Source organism: Dermacentor andersoni, chromosome 7 (genome assembly GCF_023375885.2).
Source record: "Dermacentor andersoni chromosome 7, qqDerAnde1_hic_scaffold, whole genome shotgun sequence".
In the NCBI taxonomy this organism is placed as follows: domain Eukaryota; kingdom Metazoa; phylum Arthropoda; class Arachnida; order Ixodida; family Ixodidae; genus Dermacentor; species Dermacentor andersoni.
The window spans coordinates 135,788,109-135,811,537 of record NC_092820.1 but is presented as its reverse complement, the minus strand read 5'-3'; the positions used below and the strand labels follow the sequence as shown (position 1 = coordinate 135,811,537).

Below are 23,429 nucleotides of genomic sequence, written 5' to 3'. Positions count from 1 at the left end.
ATGACAGAGCATTCTCGACAGGAAAGTAGCGAGCGCAGCGTTTTCAAGAAAGGAAACGCAAGCAAGGCAGATGACTATCGTTGTGTGGCAAGGTAAGCCCCAAAGGTGTGAATTTGTTTAAGAGTGTACACTATAAATAAGCTTACACTCCTTGTGGCTTATCTTGCCCCCGAACCATCATCATCCGAGTTGCTTGCGTTGCCTTTCTTGAAAACGATGCGGTAGCTATTTTCCTGTCGAGAATGCTACGTCACGCTGATAATGCGCATGCCTTTCGTGACCTGAAAGTAACTGTCGCACAGCGTAACGAAAGTACGCGAGATGGATGACAATTATTGTTTGGGGACAACATAAACCCAAAACGGTGATGTATTTACAATATAGGCAGAACTAAGGTGCTATTTTGGACGCTGTGAAGTTCCACCATGCTTGCTTACTGAGCCAATCAGAAGTAAGATCGCAAATGTAATGAAATGGCAGGGGCCGTATTTTCTAACGATACATTATTTCTCTTCTTATCACCCTTCGTGCAGAGCGGCAGATTCGCACGATGACGCTAGCAACAAAGTACAAGAAGCATGGAAAATAAAATGAAATGAAAGAGACTTGTTGGGTGGCAGAAATTGCTCAGTTTTCTAAGTCGACTGAATTCTCGAAAGATCGGCATGTCGAGTTTTCAACATCGATGCTCTACGCACAACCTTCATCCCTTACACATGTACAAATGTAATGCACGAATGACAGAAGAAAAGCAATGAGCTGTTCTGAAACGCGAGCCATGGCGTGGACAAAAGTGACAACAATGGAATCCGAATGTCGCGGTGGCTGCAGTTTGATGAGAGGGGGGGGGGGGGGGGGGTGAATACAAAAACGCCCGTTTCCCGTGCACTGGGGGCGCGTTAAAGATCCCCAGGTGGTCAAAATTAATCCGGAGTCCCCCACTATGGCGTGCCTCGTGATCAAACGGTAGTTTCTAGCACCTGAAACATCCGAATTCAATATCAAACGACGTTTTTGAATAACTGTGTTAGGCGTGTTTGTTGCTTTTTACGATGTTGTCGCATCACACATTTTCCTTTAACTGCTTCATGAAAAATTTATTTTTATGCGATACGGACATGTTGTAACCTGAAACTATAATCTTCACGCAAGTTATGAGGCTTCCCATCCATGGCCCACAATGACGCGAGCGTTCAAGTGCAAACATGTCCGTTGCGCAAAACTACGAAATGGCAGACGAATTGACAGACACTCGCTCAACAAGTCAGATTAGGCCAAAAAAAAAAAAAAAAAAACGCGATTGCAAAGATTGCGCCAACGGAATACTCCTACATCGCGACAGAAACGCGTGCTTCCTGGTTAAGACAACAATGTTATCAGCATACCTGCAGTACACAGGCGCCTAACAAGCAGGCCACACTGGAAAGATTCCCGCACGCAAATGAGCTTTGGAAGTCTGTTTTATCTTCTAAACTCACACCCTATTCCAAGGTTTCCTCGCTCGTGATCTTTCTGTCAAATCAAATCAAGGCAGGTTTTTGCTTGGCGACAGTTTTATGCGTTGAAAATGCCCGATGCAACGCAAAAAGTGAAACCACGCGGGCAACGGTACAGTTTCTCGACCGCACGGAAATAAGTGTTTGTTCGAAATCCAACAGGACGAAGACATGCTGCAAAGAAGCGCCTCCCATATTTACACACTCTGAAGGTAAGAAATCGCATACGCGTGCGTAAGTTTCACCGCAAATTTGAAACGCCTTCGCGACTGCTTAGCACACCTCGACACCGTCCGCTTACACACGAACAAGCAATGCGCAAAGCGCGAACACGCAAATCGCGTGACCAGAGAACTAATCCTTAATTAGCCAACAACCTCGCCGTACCGTCGGCTTACCGCGATATCAGGAACCGTAAAGATATGCGAGCGTCACAACACGGCATGCGTGCTACGAACACGCCGTGTTCGAAAAAAAAAAAAAAAGAACATGCACGCGGAATAACCATCTGCATGCATAGTTGATTTACCCTTGGAATAGAAGCCCCGAACCTGCTTGGGGAGGGATCACAGGCTGGGGGCAAGCGACCTTTCACGTTGCCCAGCCAACGTATGTTGGGGCACAGTTTTTGGAGCGATGCGCACACTGCCCACTTCGGCCCCGCAGCACGTTCCAGCGGAGCGGTTAGTTAAGTACTACATGCACTGCGAAGTTTTAGGCGAAAATGAGAGTGAGGCGCCGATCGATGGTGGTTTAAGGAGGCGGGGCGGTTACAGAGAACGCAAACCCAATACGCACAACGCGAAACCAAGTTCTGGAGGCAGTGACGTTCCCACGCAGCCCGACAAATTCAGACAAATAAACAACCCCGCCCCCTCACCACCTCCCCCCGCTTTCACACATACCGTCGCCGAGCTTGTTAGAAAACAGCGGATCGCCAAAGAACGGCCGCTTACTTTTCCGTTAGGCGAGCGCAGGGAGCCAGGCAGGGGGATTCCAAATTGGGTTGTGGTTTTCTTTTTCTTTCTGCGGATGGCCTTGGTGGCGCACAGACGCGCCAACTGTCGCTGTCTTGTCCTTGCACACAACACTACACTCCTTCTCGCGTCGCCGGCCCAATCCCGGCAGAAAAGCAAACGATCACGGAACTGAGAGGTGATGACACTTTTAGGAGGGCACTGTGCGCGTTCCGTGGAGCGATTTCGATTTCTCGGAGCTGACGGCGGCCATATTAAAAGAGCGGCCGCAGTGTGGCCAGCGCAGGCGCTCACTCGTTTCGCCGCCAGAGTCGGCGGACCGCGCGTGAATTGAAACGTGGGCACCGGCAGCTCGCCTGCAGAAGGCGAGTACTACTAGCTCGCGACGACGAACGTGGGAACACCCGTGCCGATATCTGCATCTTGACTTTATATTGGTTCTGCAAGCAGGAAGGGGGCTATTTTTGTCCCCGTTCCTGCTTGCTGTGCTGATAAAGCCCAGTGACAACCAGTGCGTAGCCAGAAATTTATTTCGGAAGGGAGGTTCTCCGCTGACAACTACCACTTCTCCCCTCCTTCACCCTCTCTCTCTCACAGGACAATGTCATCTGCAAACAGAGAGTTGCTGAGATATTCGCCGTTGATCCTCACTCCTAAGCCTTCCCAGTTTAATAAGCTTGAATACTTCTTCCAAGCATGCAGTGAATAACATTAGAGAGATTTTGTCTCCTTGCCTGACCGCTTCTTTATAGATATCTTTCTACTTTTCTTGTGGAGAATTAAGGTAGCTGTGGAATCTTCGTAGATATTTTCCAAGATATTCACGTATGCCTCCTGTGCTCCTTGATTACGCAATTCCGCTATGACTGCTGGTATTTCTACTGAATCGAAGGCCTTTTCATGACGTGTGAAAGCCATGCAGAGAGGTTTATTGTACTCTACAGATTTCTCCATTACCTGATTGATGACATCGATGTGATCCATTGTAGAGTATCCCCTCTGAAAGCCTGGCTGTTCTCTAGGTTGACTGAAGTCTAGTGTTGCCCTTATAGGAAATTGATGTATATTTCATACAATACTGGAAGTGAGCTAATGGGCCTATAATTTTTCAATCCTTTAACGTCTCCCTTTCTGTGGATTAGTACAATGCTGGCATTCTTTCAGTTCTCTGGAACCCTTGAAGTCGTGTGACGTTTCGTATAAAGGGCCGCAAGCTACTCAAGCCTGCTATCTTCTCCATCTTTGATTAAATCGACAGTTATTCCGTCTTCTCCTGTCGCTTTTCCCCGGTTCATGTCTTGCAATGCCCTTCCTACTTCATCGCTAGTTATAGAAGGAGCCTCCGTATCCTATTCGTTACTACTTCGAATGGAGGCAGAGTGGCTGCTCTAGGTACTGTACAGGTCAGTATAAAACTCTGCTTTTACTATATAATCGAAATTGGTGATGATATTACCCTGCTTATCTCTTAGTGCACGCATCTTGGCTTGTCCTATGCCAAGTTTCCTTCTCACTATTTTTATACTGTTTCCATTTGTTACTGCTTCCTCAGTCTTTCTCACGTTATCATTTCGAATAATCCTTACTTTCTTCTTGTTGATTTATTTGTTTTGGCAGCTCCGCGAATTCTATCTGACCTCTTGGGTTGGACACACATTTATTCCTTGCCGTTTTTTTATGATGTCCTTCGTTACCTGGGAGAGCTTGCCTACTGGTTGCCTTGGTGCCTTACCTCCTACTTCAATTGCTGCTTCCGAAGTAAGTCTACTTACGATTTCGTTCATTACCTCTATGCCATCTTCATGTTTCTGTTTTAAGGCTGAATATTTGTTTGCGAGCACCAGCCTGAACAAATCTGCTTTTAGGCTTACTGCGTCTAGGTTGACCTCTTGCTCTCTTCATATTGAGGTAAGTCCTAGACCTCCCTAACCTATGATCGCTGCAATTTATCCTATCTAATACTTCTACACCCTTCACAATGCTGGTATCGGCAGAAAGTATGAAATGTATTTCATGTCTTGTTTCTTTATTAGAGCTTTTCCAGGCCCACTTCCTGTTGGTATGCTTCCTGAAGAAGGTATTCATTATTCAGAGCTTATTCCTTTCTGCGAATTCTACCAGCATCTCTCCTCTAGATGCATGTTTCTACGTAGTCACAATGCTTTGCTTAACCTCTGACTAAAGGTTTTCATAGCTAAGGCGTGCGGCCACTTCGCATGAAATTCTGCTATCATCGTTATGCTATTTTTAGAAATGATGATATTTAAAAAATAAATGCGTTTACGAATTGATGCTTTTATATAATGTATGTCGATGACCTAGCTGGTACATGGACTTGTAAAAACTAACAGCGCTAAAAACGGGGCCAAACAGAAAACAAGACAGCTGACTATCGTGCGTCTTCTTGTTTGCAGGCCAGACTTGTTGCAGCCCAGGTAACTGTGGAGGTAACCGTTGTTTTCCAGCCAAATCTTCTAGTATGTGGTACGGCCACGGCTAAGTACGGAAAATGGTAGGCGCTATTTTGTAAGTCACCTATCACTCAATCGCACTTTCGGCGTTCTGGGCATGCTATATTAGTCTAGATTTAAAAATACAGCAACGAAGCTTTGCGCTGGAGCTTCCATAGTATATCATATGATGTAAGTTTCACTCACTTTCGGTGACCTGCTGTCCGACTTGTTTGAAGAGATGTTTGGAAGTAACTTGCGAAACATGGTATTGTAGTCATCACGCGACGCATGTTGTTATTTGATCACACTCGGGAGTGGATGAGGCAGACAGACCGAAGCAAGGCTGCTTCTTGTTTAGAAACCTTTGTTAAAATTACGGCACCCGCAGTTCGCAGTAAAATAAGGGCCCGCAGCTCCGAGAGATTTGAAAGTGTCGCGTCTCCTGACACTCGTCCATTCTAAATATTGCCGAGACGTTTAGTTAGGATGGGCTCTCCGGAGCAATAGGTAGCGGTTGGTGAGCCTCAGCTCGGCGATTGACCACAGCCGTCGGGTGTCGAGCGATCGGGCAGAGACGAGACGCTCTCCCTGTGTCCAATTAGAGAATCTTAGTTCGTCCGGTATGCCGGCAAGCGCGGGCGGTTTCTGTTCGGTTACCGCGATGCTAAACGAAAACGACAGTCGCAAGCCCGGGCAACCATTCCACTCTGTCAAGATGGAATGGCAGCGAAAGCACTTTGCTTTTCGTTGGAGTGCTTTGACTGTCGCCAGCTTTCGCTGCCATTCCATCTTCACAGAGTGGAGTGGTGCTCATTTTTCTGGTGGCCGGCAATTCTTAGAAAAATATAAATCGCGATGTTCTGCCTTTTAAGGTGGATTTCTCGAAGAGCAGGTGAAATTGCCCGCATGAAAAATCGAAATGAACAAGTATAGGTAATCTCGATTTATTGGTTTTTGTTTGCCTGTTGGGGGTGGGTCCAAAGTGAATAGCCCTAAGTAATGTTTTAACTTGTGTCGCGGGCTTCAGTATACTATGTTTGTTGTTACGGGACGTTTTAGTAGCAAAATGAACAAATAGGGACTCTGACGAAACTGAGGCGTAGCCACGGCACAATGTGTCCGTTGAAAGTCAACCTGCGGGCAAATTCGACGGGAGTAGCTGGTGTACCTGTTGAGAGCCGGGCGATTGGCCGATTGCAGGATATCAATAGAGAAATTTAGAGCGTCCAGTACTCCGCAAGGCGCGGGCGGTTTGCCGGATGGGCGGGGGCGTAAACCTGAGCGGCCAGATTGGTGGCGCCAGCTGGTGGTACAAAGCTCAACCACCTAAACACAGAGCCAATTACTATATTCTTCTTAGCTGGGGTGTAAGTTTTCGACAGCAGCGTAATTGTGAACACAATTACGCCGCTGCCGACAATTTGCACTAGCAGCGAAGCAGAATAAAGTAGGTCACTGTAATTTTAGCTCTGTGTTTGTCTGGTTGAGCTCTACAACACCAGGCGGCTTCACCGCTCCGGCCGCTCACGTTTACGCACCCGACCATCCGGTAATCCACCCAAACCGCCCCAGTTTGCCGGAATAGCGGTCACGCTAAAAGTCTCTATTCTGAGTGATCAGCAAAGGGGGCGCTAGAAGACGCTAGAAGTTATACAATACTGTGTATGCTACCATATAGAGTGACTCTGCCGTAGAAGCCATGGCTCTGCTAGAAGTGAATGAGTACCGCGGGAGTCTAACAGACTAATGGGTAAAAAAGTAATTAAGCGGCATTATCTTTCCCTAGAGAAATAAAACGAGGAGAAATAGGAGAGGGCGATCGAAGCAGAGGAGCTCACAGCGAAATCACGCTTATCACACGATCAACGAAAGAAGTAACACTTGCAAAGAGCTACAATTCGAAGTGTTAAACGCTCTTGGTGTGCCTAACCTCTCTGAATTCGACGTGACCCTGTGGCCTTGCGGACGAAGACGATTGCGTTTAAAAAGAAGTGCGCGGCGCTCTTGCATTGTTTTCGGGCAGTTGTGCACATAACGGAACGATTCTAGCTTTGCTTTTTTGCAAGTGTTAACTCATTGTTTAATTATTCATTTTCGGGCACACACGGGCGCAATTGAATTTGAGCAGTACGGTGCACGGTAACGCAGATATGGCTACAGACGCTCGCCTATACCGCTCGGCTTCAAGAGGGATGTTTTTCGGAAGTGCATTATGCTAGTCATGCCTGCTATACTACCAGCACCCAGGTCATGCAGATCTGCTTAGCATTTGTAGGACTAGCGCGACTTTCCAAATATATTCATCCACGAAAATGGGGTAAAATTGCACTGCACGTCTCTGTTAATTTTGTCCGCTTTAGATGACTCGCATATAGGCGCACTTTAGATAGTTGTGACACCGTTATTTATTACTGAGTTACAGAGTTGAAAGCTTGGTGCTTCAGGTTACATCTGGGCGTGTGGGGGTCGGGGTCGTAGATCATGGTATCTAGGACAGATTCCTTGATGTCATTTCTTTGCTTTTTTTCAAGGAGTGTCAACTTCGTACAGGTTGTCGAAGCTCTAACACACATTCATTTTGGTTTTAATTGTGACGCTAAAATTTACATCACTTGATTGTATCTGCGAATTGAATATTTTTTTTTATGATTGAAACGTGGCGTCCGTCATAAAGTGCTACATATTGGTAGCAGATGTCCCCGCACATTTAGGGTGTAACAAGCGGTAAAGCTAAAAAAACAAGTGAACAATAAGTTGGTAAACTATTGCAGCCTGCTATAAAGAATAGAGTGCGAATATCGTCAAGCGATCTTTTTCCGAATTTACTATCATATCCTTTTTTGATTTTGCGGTCAATCAATAAATCAATAAATAAATAAATCTACTTAACCTGCCCAGGAGCAACCTGGTGGTCTTGGTACTGGCGCACGTGAGAAATAGCATAAGATACATGCACACATATACTGTATATATATAAAAAAATCAAATGAAAAGCCCAGATTCTGTACGTCTGCGTTTTGCAATATATAACATATATAATACAACATAGCACAGCACATAACACAACATAGCATAGCATAGCTTAACATGCCACAGTATAACATAAAACGTGCCTCATAAAGCATTACTTGAGATTTCCGGACACCAAGCAAATGATAATCGTCACATGGATGGAATGAGGCAAAGTTGTTCTTGTTATTGTTATCGTTATTATCCTTATTATTGATCTGTATTGCATTCCCTGCTTTTTGTTAGTGATTTGTTAGTGCTAAGAACATTTTATTAGATGAACATGATAGCTTGTATCAGGGCACTCCACAACAACGAATCTGGTCACATCTATATAACCCTTGCTTCCAGTGTGGCACATAGCGGGGCCAATTAGACGCTCCTTACGTTGACCTACGTAAATCATTTGATGCAGTTTGCCGTGAGATCCTCATCACAAAGCTCCTGCAAGAGGACATACCTTCTTCCATCACTGCCCTGTAATCTGATTACCTAAACAATAGATAATTCTTCGTTGGTATTACTGAACAGAGTTCTGTTGGCTACGAGGTTACAAGCAGGCTTCCTCAAGGATCTGTTCTTGGCCCTCTTCTCTTCCTACAGTTCACAAGTGACATTTCGTCACCAATTGAGCTCTCTTCATTCCTTCTATGTACTGATGACTTAAAGCTATTTAAGACTGCCAACAGTGTTCACAACTGCATTGACCTCCAAGAAGAGATTCTTTCATTCTCAAACTTCGCAGAAACCATAAGGTGCATTTAAATGCTTCGAGATAACTGTGGTATTAAGTTATACCCGGAAAAACACATCATGTGCAATTTCCATACATCATTCGGGATGCTCTACTGCTCAGGATCGATGAAACAAAATATCTTGGTGTGCACTTCGACAAAACGCTAAGCTTCTCTTCAAAGCGCTAAAATGCGCGCAACAACGTGCACTTCGCGCTCTTGGCATTGTTTGTCGTACATCGCATGACATCCACTCACCCGCTGCGTTTCTGAAGTTGTGTTCTACTGTGTGCGTTCCACTACTAGACTATGTGTTTCTGTAGTTTCGGGCGGAAGGTGCAAAATCTAATTCTGACCTCACTGAGCGCGTCCAGAATGAATTTATGTCTATTTTGACAGGCATCGCCCTATTTCACTTTTTCCCATCAAGCCTCAAATAATAATTTAAAAAAAACATTTTACAATACATAACATCAGTTCTAGAAAGAAAAAGAAGCGTTCCTTATTTAAGCCTTCAGTTCCGTTTTATCGCGGACAGTCCCTACGACCTCGATGAAAAACTTTATTTATCCCTCATTAAAGGGAAGGGGGCAACGGAATAGAGGGTGGGGAAGGAAGTACTTGAAGTAGGCCTCCCCTATCCTCTCAGCCCACTCCAGGATGGCCTCCTGAAGGTCGGGCCTCGAGCTGCGCAAGGCAGCCTCCCACTGCTCCTCACTGGATATTAATTGCTTGAGGAAAGGGGGAAGGGGGTGCTTAGGGCACCCTCCACATGATGTGGTTTTAGCCTGCTTTGGGAGAGACGCAGAATTTGCAAGAGGGAGAAAGGTAAATGGATGGATGAATGCGGTGGAGGAGTTAAGGGGAGGGAAAGGTGCGAGTTTGCAGCTGTCGCCACAGAACTTCACACCTGCGCGGGCATATGCCCATGAGTGGCGGAAAGGTTACACGGTCTAATCGGTAGTGTGTGCAGATGTCGTGGTAGGTAATAAGCCAATATCGCGCTGTAAACGTCGCCTCCTCCGTGGCGACGTCCGACACATATGATGCCTGAGCCCGGACTGTAATTCCTCGGGCACTGACATGAGCCGCCTCGTTTCCGGCAAGGACCGCTTGCGCGGGAGTCCAGATTAATGCCACAGTTTGATGGAAAGGATGCGCCAAGAGGAGGGAAAGAGCTGGCTTAGAGACTCTGCCCGCTCCGAAGTTATGCATGGCTGTTTGGAGTCGCTAACGATAACTAATGGATTTGGCATTGAGGAATTCTCTGACAAACTGAATGCAGCTTTAGAGCACCACATTTTTTCGATCGCTTGTGTTCTGTTTCTAGACACCTCGAAAGCATTCGACATGTCGAACCGTGACATTTTACTTGAAGAAACCTCTACCTGTTTCGTTTTCAGCATCCATTCTACGAGTTCCGTGAAAATTATCTGAGCAGTTGCTTCCATGCTTAACATCTATCCCTATAGAGAGACAACTGCCGTGGCGGCATAAAAGGTATAGTGTGGCTTTGTATACATAACCACGCGGTCATGGCATCAAATCCAGGCCGAGGCGGCCCCAGTTTCGATGGCGGCGAAATGAATAATAAAAAAAAAAAACGCCAGTGTATCTTCTATTGGGTGCACGTTGAAAAACCCCAGGTGGTCAGAATTAATCTGCCAAACTACGGCATGCCTGATAACGAATTCGGGGTTTTGGCACGTTAGACCCCAGATGTCTTAGATATATTTTTAATGCCTAGATCTAGACAACCATTTGCATTTCCGTAGCAAGTTACCTTTGAAAGCTGGAGCACCACAGCGTTCCATTTTGTACGATCTTATTTATAATGTATTTATAAAAGATTGTGTGTCCGTTGTACCCGGATATCTTGTATTTCAGTATGCAGACGACACCGTCTTGTTAACAAAACAAGAAAAAATCTAATTCTAAACTGTTATCAATAATGAAAGATAGTGTATACGATGGTATGACTTAATGTACCACTAACCGCTTGTCAGAGAACCGGAAAAAAGAAACAACAAGAACAGTGTGCTTTAAAATTCCGCTGAAAACGATGGTTACAGAATTGCCACTATTCCTGCACTGTCGTGATTACCTCTCTTGTCAATCTGCTCCCATAGAGTAGGCAAAGTCGATAAAAGAGCTTGGCGTATTTTTCGACAGCGGCCTCTCCTGAATAGATCGCTTGGCTCATATATTTGTGGCCGAGTGCGAAGGGCCTCGTGGTTACCTTTCAAAACATTTGCACGAATTTTTGTAAAAGCCACTATCGATCATGGATGTTCTTGCCTACAGTGTCCTGCGATATGGTATTACATTATTATCATATTGTTCTTTGCGACGGCAGTGTCGTATTGAGAGTGTATTAAAAGGTATTAATGCGGAAGTATGAAATTACTCATGAAGCGAAAAATCCGGTGGCGGGGCCGGAGATGGTACAAAAAGTCACGTGGTCCCAGAGACGCGCTCACGTGCCACAGCTCGCGCATTCGTCGTCGTCTTCTTCCACAGCTGGCTCCGATGCCGCTCATCATGCTAGCTTTCCCGTACTGCCCTTCCCAAAGCTTTAGCCCATACCTCTGCGAAAGTGCTGACGACACTGGCCCACTGTCACTCGGTGCAGTCATTTCGGTGATTTAAGTCGCTACATGTAACGCTACATTCACACTTGTATTGATGCTTTGATAGGGTTTCACTTTCCCCTACATCACTGGTTTCGGTGCAATCTCGATGTTTATCCCACGAAACTTCAATGCTCCTGTAACGGTTCACATTCCATGTGGTCTTGTTTATCCACTGGCACTGGTAGGTCCCGGTTTCTCAACTAATTGTATGTTCATTATATGCTCTCTCTCTCTCTCTTTTTGTATTGTGCACATTTTCTGATGAATAGCGCACAATGCGTGTTGGTCATTGGATATTGGTCAGTCCCTCCTACTGTCATGCCCGCTCGGGCGATATGTAACTATGTGAACAAATAAAACGGAGGCAAGTAAACGACACTTCGGTAAACGAAGGATGCCACTCACCTCGATCCTAAATGTTTTTCAAGAGTAGAATCATTTAAACTAAATGTTATCTCTAAGAAACGTGTTCGGCTGTCCTATACCGTGCAACCGGGTCGTAAATTTCGCGATACTTTCCTCATGAACAGTCGGCAAGAGAGACTTAAAAGTAACTGGCTCTGCTGAGAAACGCGGGAGTGATCACTCGATCTTCGCGTGCAACATGCCACGCGAAGAACTTCGTCGACGATCCTTCACGACCTGGCAAGGATCAAATACCTCGGAGGGCAATACACCCACGGAGGATGTATGCAACAGACGCATCCCGCGAGACTTCGTGGCTCGTCGGCCACCGACCTTGTGTTGAAACTGCTTTGCCCGTTAGTGCCGCCTGTCTCGCTCTTCATCTTTGACATGCAAGGTATTGCGAAAACTGACAATGAACTTGGAACTCTCATATGGTATGCGCTGAAGGACTCATCGTGTAAAACGCGTTAAACAACTTGACAACGATAACGGATTCAGAATAAGTGAAGTCCCGTCATTGAACTGTGGCGGAAACGAATGATCGACTTCCCTGTGCGTGTGCTAAATAGGCACCTGCGCCACACTAAGGAGGCTTTCCAAGATGGGCATTCCACGTGACTAGCGTCAGCGAACGTCCAACCAGCGGCCTACGACTCGGCTAGCATGGCTGACGTTAGTATAGACCGTTTTTTCATGGGCGCCATCATATTGCTACGCAGTGGCATCATCTATGGCCAGTCGGCATGCTGGCTTGGGCGAGCGCTCCGTTTTATTTGGCAGGTATACGCTCAGTGGTAGTTTCTGGCGTTTGTTTTCGCGCTCGTGCGGTCTATTAAGTATGACGTGGCGTCTTCTGCGTGGAAAACGGTTCTGTGACGCGTACTGAAGTGGTTTTAATCGGTACGGGCGGACTTTGTGCTGGCGTTGAGGCGCGCGGAACATGCAGCGCGATGTGCGCGCGCATGTTTAAGCCTACAATCAGCCTCGGATATCAGTCGTGTATTTCTGAAAGTTCCATTCACTAATGTGACCTTATTGTAGTATTATCCTCTATTTCTAAGTTTACGGTTGAGGAGCAATGAAACATACGCGATGATCGTAACAGCGTGGGTACCGTTATGCTACGATAGGAGCTGTGCTATTATACTTTGACAAGAGTTCAAACTGTTAGCTGCAGATTACATTACGTGACTACTTGGTTCGGTGGATGAGGTTTCCGCCCATGAACAAAATAGTTTTGGTTAGTAATAACAGCATACCTTACAGTGTGAACTATACTTGTCCAGCAAAGCGACCGTTTACGAACTGCGCGAGCATCCTAAGCAGTGACAGGTGCCGGATTACAGATATCTTTGTTCTATATAGCGCATGGTCCAAGCATGCGGCATCAACGTTTATTGATCTATAAACGTTGTTGTGATCGGCCGTTCACTCCGCGACACCCTCCGGCCACGTCTCGCGCGATTATGGTGAACGGGCCGACGACCTCGTCAAGATGGTTTTGAAAACGGATTATTTATGGCCAGCGCGGGGAGTACCTCGTTCCGGAGAGGTTTGAGCAATTAGCATGAATACGACCATCACTTGTCAGCCGCACAAATTGGCATGTTCCCGCCGGAGTCGCGGTCAGTGCAATGATACGGCCATGCCCTGTCAGCCGCCCAAATTGGCATGACCACGCCCAGGACGATGTCAGTGTGCGATCGGAGTCGGCGCACGCTTCCCCTTTCCCTGCTTGTGCCGAGTGATGTGCGTGCGTTTCCGACAAAGCTCGCTTCGGAGGGAAAGGGCAACCGACCTCCGGATTGGCGGGACCTGATGTCATCGGTCTCCTGACGCCGGATTGGGGGAAGTGACAGAGCAATGACCACGCAGGGCATAAAAGGAGCGACGGGGGGAGGGAGTGATCGGCTGATACAAATTCATCATGAACCTTTTCTGTATTACTTTGAACTTTCTTGTAAATATGTAAATATAAACGTGTTTGTCAAGCGTCCTGAATATCGGGCCCAGCCTCACGTTCCCTTATTCCTCCACGAGCAAAGTGAATTCCACGTCTTGGGACCCCCAGTCGCAACCACGTTGTGCGGCGTGAATATGCGAGGTCGTACTGCGGCGTTAGCCCGTTTTCTCTTTCTTTTTCGAGAAAGAAGATAATAACCGAATTTTTTTTCGCTTGTGTTCGTTCCGTTCTCTACGACGCACTCGCACGTATTACGGAAATTTTGTCCTGAAATATAGCCATTGCATTCTTTTTATGCGATCCATCTCGGATATTATGGCTTTACAGGGCAAAAGAGCAATGCCGAAACACATAGCTTATATAGTGTGTATCATGCTGGTTCACCAACCGCAGTGATCGCTGAGATGAGCAGCGCCATCGGCCTCATGCAGGAGGCTAGCGTAGACATATAGTAATTTCAAGCCTACTAGACTTGAAATGCGTGAGAACGATGCCGGCGTATCACAAATATTTGATAACTCCTGCCGCTTAGATGTTTCGTGGGTGCCTTAGGTTGGCCGTACACGAGCATGTGCTCTTATGCTTTAGTTCCTACGCCACGGGATCAGATAGTGAGCAGATGTACCATTTCGTGTGGTATTACAGAGACGCCGGTTCTCTTCGTTGAATTAAAACCGATATACGCCAAATAGTTCACAACGCATATAACACACACCGCGGCTGATAATCCGCGTCGCATGTTTTCGCCCGCAAGAGATATCTCCGCGCACTGTAGTTACCGATGCGCCGAAAGGCAGGCTTCCTTGACGACCTTATATGAACGGACATTGCGTAAATTTCACAAAGTACGATCTAAAACATTTCTAAATCGTTCCGCAGCACGCGACAGCAATACTTTGAAGCAACGCTGCGCCGGATCGCACAAGTCAGAGAGGAGGAAAGGCTCGCCGTGAACCCTGTCCTCCTCGCCCGGGGAAAAGGTCTACGCAGTGAAGTCGGAGGCGCGAGCGGTCGAGGGATACTTTGTAGGTGGAAGCCCGCTGCCACCTTCCAGCACTGGCAAGCCTGCTTGAATATGTGTACACAAACGGGCTCCTAGATCGCCACAGGAGTTCGGCCTCCCATCGGCCTCTGCCTCGTGCGCCGGCCATCGCCCCTGGATGAAGCGGACGTATGCTGCCTGAAACCTACTCTCCCTTTCCCCCTCTATCCCCTCATCTTTCATCCCCCGCCCCCATCCCCATTACGCTGCGCCATGCTCCCATATGGGCTGCAGAATTGAGCGTACTTTCCCTCTCCCAAATCACGAAGAATACAGACACACAGACAAGACAGCAGACTCAACGTATATGGCAAGACAGCAGACTCAACGCATATGGCGGGTGAAAGCAGGAAACAATAAATGGCGTCAGAGAGGAGATTTGCCTTGCGTAGGCTAACTTCCTAACATCATGACTCCCATCTAAGTTTTCTCCATCGAGGAAGGCGGTTTTTCTTCTTCCTCTACAGCCTTTTTCTTTCCTGCAAGCTGGAGCTGTTTAGTGACGTCATATCTGCTTACCACAGATCCTGAGAAAGAATAGTACTACTTTTCCGGATATCGTTAGTGAAAATGTCGCATGGAAAACAATGGGATTTTTAACTTAATATAAGTTTAACGCTCTCCTCGAACATTGCGATGCCGACGGATCGAATTCGTATGCACATTTCGACGACTGATACATCCCTAAAATGCAGACGGTTATGCTAAAGATTTCTGCTAAATAATATTGACACTGTCACGGCAGCTTGCACAACATCACATTTAAATTAGGAAAATTTCTTCCGAGACAGAAATGTACGCTGAGTTTGCAATGACCTTCAATATATAGAACACCTTGCCAGCTCAATTATACGTAGAACTGTCGTTATAAAGAAATTATAATATTACGACGCAGTAGACAGATCGTGTGAGAATCCCATGGCAAGAACAAATGCTATCACGCGCGATTTTTAGCGCTCCAATGCAGTTATCCCAGTCGAGGAAACACTTCAAGAAATGAAAAAAAAAAATCAGTTATCGCTGCTCGCAGACGCGCACTCCTGCACGAAGTCGCACACGCGCACACAAACACATGCAACAAAACATGCAAAGACAGAGATCCTATACAAAGACAACTTTGCTGAAGGTCACAGGCGCTGTGTAGGTCAGAGAAGCAGCTGGCGACTCGATTAAATCGGCCCAGCGACCTTCATCAAGGTCGGAGAGGGATTCGATCGTCACCTTGACCAAGTAACCGCGAGGACACGTAGATTGCATCCGATTCTCGTCCACGATATGAATCAAAGGTCGCAGAGGCGATTATATAAATGTGTGTGCCACGGAAGGTCGATTATAGCACGCTGCGCTCGCGAGCCCTTCCAATTGATAAGTATGTATAGCCACTAGGAGACGCCCTCGCTTACGTGGGACTATCGCGCAGCGATCTCACGGTCACAGATACGCGCCGTTCCAAGTGCATCAGGGTGACCACACATCGCCTCAGAGCTGCCGCGGTGACTCAGTGGGTAAGGTGTTACACTGCGGAACGCGTACGAGGTCGCAAGGCGCGATTGCCAGCTGCGACGGACGCATTCCTTAAGGGGGGGGGGGGGGGGGGGGATTGATGAATGCGAAATTGCTCGTGTGCCAATAGCTTTGCGTGCACGCGGTATAGTCGAAATTATTCCCGCAGCCGCTCGCTTACAAAATCTCTCGTCGCCAGATTGTCGTTTCGAGACGTGAATCTCGATAAATGTGTAATGGATCCGCATAGGCACCTACGGGCGACGTCATCATGCCGTGGCCCAACGCGCTTCACATGCACACAAATGCTCGAAAGTTGAGTGTTCTCCCGCAAAAATTCCTCAGGTGTTACAGATGTTACGAATACAGATGCTAGCCCTAGGTGTGCACAACACCCTCGAGGAACTTGTGGAAGCGCACCTTATTTCTCAATACGAAAGGCTAGCTCAGAGTGCCGCAGGGCGAAACACCCTCCAGAATCTCGGCGTCAACTACGAGTCGACGCAAAGCACTAAAGTAGACATTCCTCACGATCAGAGGCGCCATCTCAAAAATAATCCACTCCCTAAAAACATGCACCCCGAATTCCACAAGGAAAGGAGGGCCTAGGGGTCCAAAGCCCTACATCAGAAATTCCACGCCTTCAAAGACGTAGTCTATGTCGACGCAGCAGAATACATAGAACGCAACCGTATGTCCCTTGCAGTGGTGGAGTCCTCAGGTCAAATACGCGCTGCTGGTTCAATCCACACCAGAAGCTCTGAAACAGGGGAAGAGGCGGCTATCGCTCTGGCATTAGCCTCCACACATTGTCATTACATTATTAGCGATTCCAGAGCTGCAGTATGCAATTTTGTGGAAGGTCGGGTCTCGGCTCCCGTAAAACACATACTAGACACCAACCAACACCCACGACCAATCCAGATCATCTGGGCACCAGCACACTCCTCCTTACCCGGCCACGATGCCGCCCACACCGCCGCTCGAGGACTCGCCAACCGAGCACCCGGATGGCTCGCGCTAGGATCAGAGAGGGATCGCATGGTCAGTTACCAGGAAATAACTCAGCACTAAATGTTAGCCAGGGCAGTGTGCCCGCCAGCATACAAATTGCTTAACAACCGACGAGAAGTAGCTTGGAGACAACTTCAGACGAACACCTACCCCAACCCCGTAGCCTATCACTACTACTACCCGGACCAATACCCCAGTACATGTAACCATTGTAAGAAAAAAGCGGATCTGTTCCATATTATGTGATCGCGTCCAGCGGAAAACCAAACAAATCACGAAATAAGTAATACTGAGCAGTGGGAGGCCGTGTTGCTCAGCTCCGACCCTGACCTGCAGGCCAAGGTCATCAAAAGAGCTGTAGAAGCCGCCCGGGCCCAGGGGCTCGTGGCTGCCTAACAACAAGGTCATCCGTCAATACCTTGTTTTTCAATAAAGTCCTCACTCACTCACTCACTCACTCACTCACTCACTCACTCACTCACTCACTCACTCACTCACTCACTCACTCACTCACTCACTCACTCACTCACTCACTCACTCACTCACTCACTCACTCACTCACTCACTCACTCACTCACTCACTCACTCACTCAGATGTTTATCTCCATTATAATAGCGCTATAATATACCCGCTATTGATCTCGTAGCGGAGATAAGCGCGAGAAAACTGTTAGGAACCGAGCAAACGAGAGACCCTCTCCGCACCAGTGGTTCTCCCCCGTTGCCATGACCAGCGTCCTCAAGCTAGTTTACGTTTAAATCATGTTTAAATCATCTTATTCACGTTTAAACAGCGCTTAAATCACAAGCCACGCCACCTCTGCCCCTTTAATCAGATGGCGTTACAGGTGGGATTCATCCACTTGGGAGGTATTACGCTCCTCTGTTTACCTTATTGATGACGTGAATGTGATCTGTCGTGGAATATTCCTTCCTGAAACCAGCCTGTTCCCTTGACTAACTGAAGTCAAGTGTTGCCCTGATTCTATTGAAAATTATCTTGGCGAATGTTTAATGCAATACTGAAAGCAAGCTAATGGGCCTTTGATTCTTCTATTCTTTAACGCGTCTCTCTTCTTACGCATTAGTACAATGTTGGCATCCTTCCAGCTCTCTGGTACACTTCAAGTCGCGAGGCACTGCGTATGGAGGGCCGCAAGCTTTTCAAGCACGACATATCCTCCATCTTTGACTAAATCGATCGTTATTTTAGCTTCTCCTGCCGCTTTTCCCCGGGGACATGCCTTGCAAGGCCCTTCTGTACATCATCGCTAGTTACAGAAGGAGCCTCCTGCATCCTGTTCATCCCCACTTCCACATTCCAATGAAGGCTGCGTGGCAGCTGCGGATACTGCGCAGGTCAGTGTAAAATTCTTCTGCTGCTTTTACTATATCGCCGAAATTGCTGATGACCGGTACACCAATAGAGTTACAGGATGGGTGCCAAGGGAAGGGAAGCGCAGTCGAGGACGGCGGAAAATTAGACGGATGCGATGAAATTAAGAAATTTGCCCGCGCAAGTCGGAATCGTATAGCACGAAACAGGGGTAATTGGAGACCACTGCTAAAGAGGCGTTCATCTTGCAGTCCTACGACAACAACGTTCCTCCGATAAAAAAAAAATGTGTACGGATCCCCAAGACATTGCAGCTTAGCCAACCTCGTTGAGTACAACAGCGCCTCAGAGCGCTGGCTGTCACGAAGTGCGAATGGGAGAATCTGGCACGTGACACAATGCTCCGGACATTTCAAAAAGTGAGACTGGCTCGAGAGAAGCATGCGGCCTAATGTTTAGAGCATTGGGCCGCTGTGCTGGAAGACAGGTTCGAGCCCACTGTCGGTGAAGCATTCCTTCATATATCATTATGTATACGCGGGTTTGTGTTGAGCGGACGCGATCGCGTCAACGTGTTCAAGAAATACGAGGTACAGAAACATCGTTTTGACCTTTCTGACGTTTCAATGTCTCTGACGTACTCCGTGAGGGACCTGTTACGCGATAGGCGAGTCCCGTGTGTGTGTGTTTAGTGATTTTAAGATGAAAGGAAGAGAAAAGTGGAGTGCCGTAACTGTCTCTCAAGGGAGGGCACCTCAACAGCACTGCACGGGGTAAGGGGAGTGGGGAGAAAAAGATTAGAGAGAGAATGAAAGAGAGCGGAAAGAAAAAAAAAACAAGAAGGTTAAAGAAGAAGCAAAGCGGGGCTTACAGCCGCGCTCTCAGCTGAGTCTCGTCACAAAAGCCAAGGAGGGCAGCAAGCGCTCTCTTGGCGATGGAGGCGGGGGCTGCGGGAAATAGGAGATCACCCTCCGTTCTGCACGGTAGTCCGACTCGGCGATATGAAGCACAGAGCGCGGTGCGCTCAACGTCGAAGGATGGGCAACGCAGGAGAAGGTGTTCCAGTGTCTCATCCTCGCCGCATTCCGTACACGCGGGGCTGCCTGTTCCGTGCAGTCTGTGCAATCGGGCGGCCGTGCTGTAGCAGCCGACGCGCAGCCGCAGGAGAAAGGAGCGATCCCAGCGGAAGAGGCCGGCGCGGGGGAAAAGTATTTATTGGATGTACGTTATGTAGGCGCCCGTGATTTCTGTGTGCTCTCGTATGCAGGATCATCTTTTATGCGAAGCATATTACGAGAGCGAGTCCCGTGGCATCGTCTTCGCTGGAACAATTACTGGCTCCTCTGGGGAGGAGGGGCGCGCATTCGAATTTTCAACTTTTGTCGCGATGCCCATAGGCTTGTCTCTCTTTCGTGTCCCGTTTCTTGCGCCGTTTTTCCTTCTTAACAACATGTACCAACTATTTGCGACAGCGCACTCCTCTAATATTTTCTATGCACACACGATCGCCCCAGGCCTCAAGCTACCGTGGAGGCGTGGTGGCTTTGCGTTGCGCTGCTAAGACCACGAGGGCGCAGGATCGAATCCCGGGCGCAGCGGCCAAATTTCGATCGGGCTAGAAATGCAAGAACAACCGCGTAGAGCACACGTGGGGTGCACGTTAAAGAACCCCCGGGTGGTCAGAATTAATCCGGAGTCCCCCGCTATATACTGCGCACCCTTGTACAAGTTACAGCAAAAAAAAAAAAAGTAACCGATTACAATTACTGCGTTCAGAAATGTAAAGTGATTGCAGTTACTAATTAGTGCCCGCGAAAGTAAGTGATAAATTACCAAAAGAACAGTAACTGATTAGTATAACGTCACTTTTCTCCCTGATTTTTATTAACATGGCAAAAGTGCAGTAAAGAGAGCCAGCTGGCCTAGCTCCTTCAAGGCGTTTTATGGAGCCCTTCATACACTGTTTATCTTGATTAGGAATTTAGGAATTAGGAATATTTCATTGTTCGGTAATATTCCTTCATTTTCTTGTGAAGACATCCGCAGCGACCCTCAGCTCTCGCCTAATGTGTGCGCTGGAGAGAAAGGCTGTGTAGTAACGCACGAATACCTTGCTCAAAAGGTTGTGGTCACTCAATGCCGCAGTGCTTGGGCCTGGATTCTCCGTGAAGTACAGCGCTTCGTTGTTGCTGGGGCTAGGGAGTAGGCACTCCCGTCAGGGCCAGTGAAAAAAAAAAACTGAACAATTGTCCACCGGTGACAGAGGTCGCGCGACCACGTTGATCGGTTGAAAAAAAAATGGCTGTGGCTTAGCTAAGGTTAAGCCCAGGATGCGAAGCATACTAGCCTTTATTTTAGTAGTTGAACCACTGTTTAGCCTGGTGAACTGCTGTTGCTTGGCTATATTTGGTTCGGATAGACGAAGAAACAACTCATGCGTTACTCTGCTTCGCCTTCAAGAGTGGAACGCGACAGCGTTCCCGTCGACCCGCCAAGGGGTGTAAGACAATGGGCTACGGCGCAGCGACTACGCGCCCCGCATTGGACGCGGTGAGCGTCGAGCAACGCAGCGTTCGGCGCGGCAACGAAATGTGCGCCTGAGCAAGCGACGCACGCCTGAGCCTTAGAAACAGCTCGTTTCTAAGGCAACACCGCATTCACTAGAGACGCTTTTGTACCGCTTTGAAGCATCGTACTCGTGGCTCAGTGGTAGCGTCTCCGTCTCACACTCCGGAGACCCTGGTTCGATTCCCACCCAGCCCATCTTGCAAGAGTTGAGCCAAAGCCACCTAGAAACAAGCGCAGCTGCTTATATACCGCCGCGACGCCGCGAGCGACGGCGCGAGTTGGAGCCCCGTTTCTCCTCTGTCGTGACGTCACGGTGTCACGTGGTATGGCATGGGGTCACTAAAGGTCATTGAAGGCGACACCGCCGCGCCTGAGGAGCTAGGTTGAGCTCTAGTAATATGCTTCGCATAAAAAAGGTCGCTTTGGTCGTGAAGCAGCCGCTCAGTGATCGGTTCTTCAGCTATGCGACTGGAGCCGCAAAGCCGCTGAACCAGTCAGCGGCGCGGTTGTCTGAACGCGGCTATGGCTGTTTGAATCGGCCATGGTTGCGCGACAGGCGCGTCGCGCTCGCCGGGTGCGCAGGTCGGTCGTCGGTGTGAACGCCCCCTCTGTCGCCAGCCGCGGTATAGGTCGAGCGACCTGTCTCAGTCGCCGGTACATGTGAACGCCGCCTTATACTCCTCTGATGGATGCGGCTATCAGGGAGTACAGAAGGGTTTGAAAGAGTGAAATGCCGCGAAGCGGTTGTAACGGACCGCACAAGCCTACATAAACACGCTATACGCAGAACATACGAGAAGCGACAAGACCACCACGCGACACATCCAAGCATCAACTCTACCACTGTAGTATACGTGAGTATGTATAACGATGCCGTGATTGACACGACTGGTCCGGTAAGCAGCTGTATTTTTATCAGAAATCAAAAATAATAATTATGCGTATGAGATTTATCTGCCTACACTTAGGTTGGTGACAAGCTGCACAGAGACACTAAGGGAAGATTGTAAATAAACCAACAAAATTCATTTGGCTCATGCATGATATCCATGATAAACTTCACTTTACCGTATAGGAGCAAATATTTTTAAAATCAAGCAACAGTCTCTTTTCATACTAAACAGAAAGAAATCATTTTTAAGTTCGAAGAGTCTGTGCAAAGTTTTCTGTCAAAATAGGAGTTTTCTGTTTTGTTTATTTTTTACAGTGTGTGTTAAGCAAGCAGTGTCCTGAAAAGCGCGAAAAAATATTGAACGCCATTATTTTTGCCAGCTCTTGCGATTATTAGGTCTCATGTTGATGTTTACAACTGCAGACTCCAACCGTGTTATATACGATCCTTACATACGATCCCTGTCGTGTCTACCGACATCCGACAGGTTCTAGCAGGTTAGAACTGGTTCCAACAGACCGGGACAGCCATCATTCTTACCCTTCGCACGTCGCATCGAATGTAGTTTTGAAACTTCAGGCGCTCAGAAACGCCCTTCAATGTATTTGCGCGCCACTCTCTATTAGGTATAATCCTGTGTATGTGTGTATAGCTCTCACTGCTTCGTTTTTTTTCCATGCCGTTCGCATCTCAATTCGTCTTGATCGTTGATCGTCTAGAGATACCAGCAGGTTATCGACTATGTTGACTCCCTCCATGCGTTTCTCGCCACGGTGATCTCTACGGAACTACGCACCGAAACCAATAACGCGGTACCTGAACATCCCCGCCATAAAACAAGTATACGCCGTCAAGGCCAAGCGCATGATTCCTTTATCAAAGCGTATACTTTTCTGTGCTTTCTTACCTCGAGTTTGGCGCATCTGTTCGGTCGAGTGTCGGGCTAGCAAAGCGGATCCCGGAAAGACAGTGTAATAGCAAAGTGTACCGATGCCGGAGATGCTCCAGTGACGTAAGCCAGCGTCATTTCGGAGCAGCCTTTGGAGCAGCCAAAAATGCATTCCGGAACAGTAAGAAATGGGCTTTCGGAGTACATTGATGCAGCAAAAAAATGCCTTTATATGGAGCGTTTATAGTCGGCAAGCCATGTGAAATCAGTAAGTGGTCGCTGGTTCATAACCTCAATCCAAGCGCTAAAGAAATGACACCCCAGCTACATCGCAGTGCATACTATGAACTGCGACGAAGCTGTGTAGTGTCCTGGAAGATGTGCTCAGAAAGTATTTCAGTCGCTTATGAAGGCGCGGAAACACTTGGGCTGGCTACGTGCACGCTTCGGAGGTGTTTTGAGAACTTTCAGCGTGACCCCGCTGCCTTAAATGCATCCTTTAAGAGAGAGCA

The 23,429-nt window shown here is 47.7% G+C and overlaps 1 protein-coding gene across 4 annotated transcripts in view; it reads right to left on the bottom strand.

Annotated features, from left to right (window-relative positions):
- Nucleotides 1–23,429, bottom strand: part of LOC126534563 (kelch domain-containing protein 3-like) — a 118,429-nt gene that overhangs the window by 40,851 nt on the left and 54,149 nt on the right. The window contains exon 1 of one of the 4 annotated variants that reach the window (XM_050181827.3): nucleotides 2,453–2,773. The exons of the other annotated variants lie outside the window; for them this stretch is intronic. The gene's annotated coding sequence lies outside the window, so the exon portion shown is untranslated. Of the gene's footprint in view, nucleotides 1–2,452; nucleotides 2,774–23,429 lie in introns of those variants that run through there. 4 annotated transcript variants of the gene reach the window in all.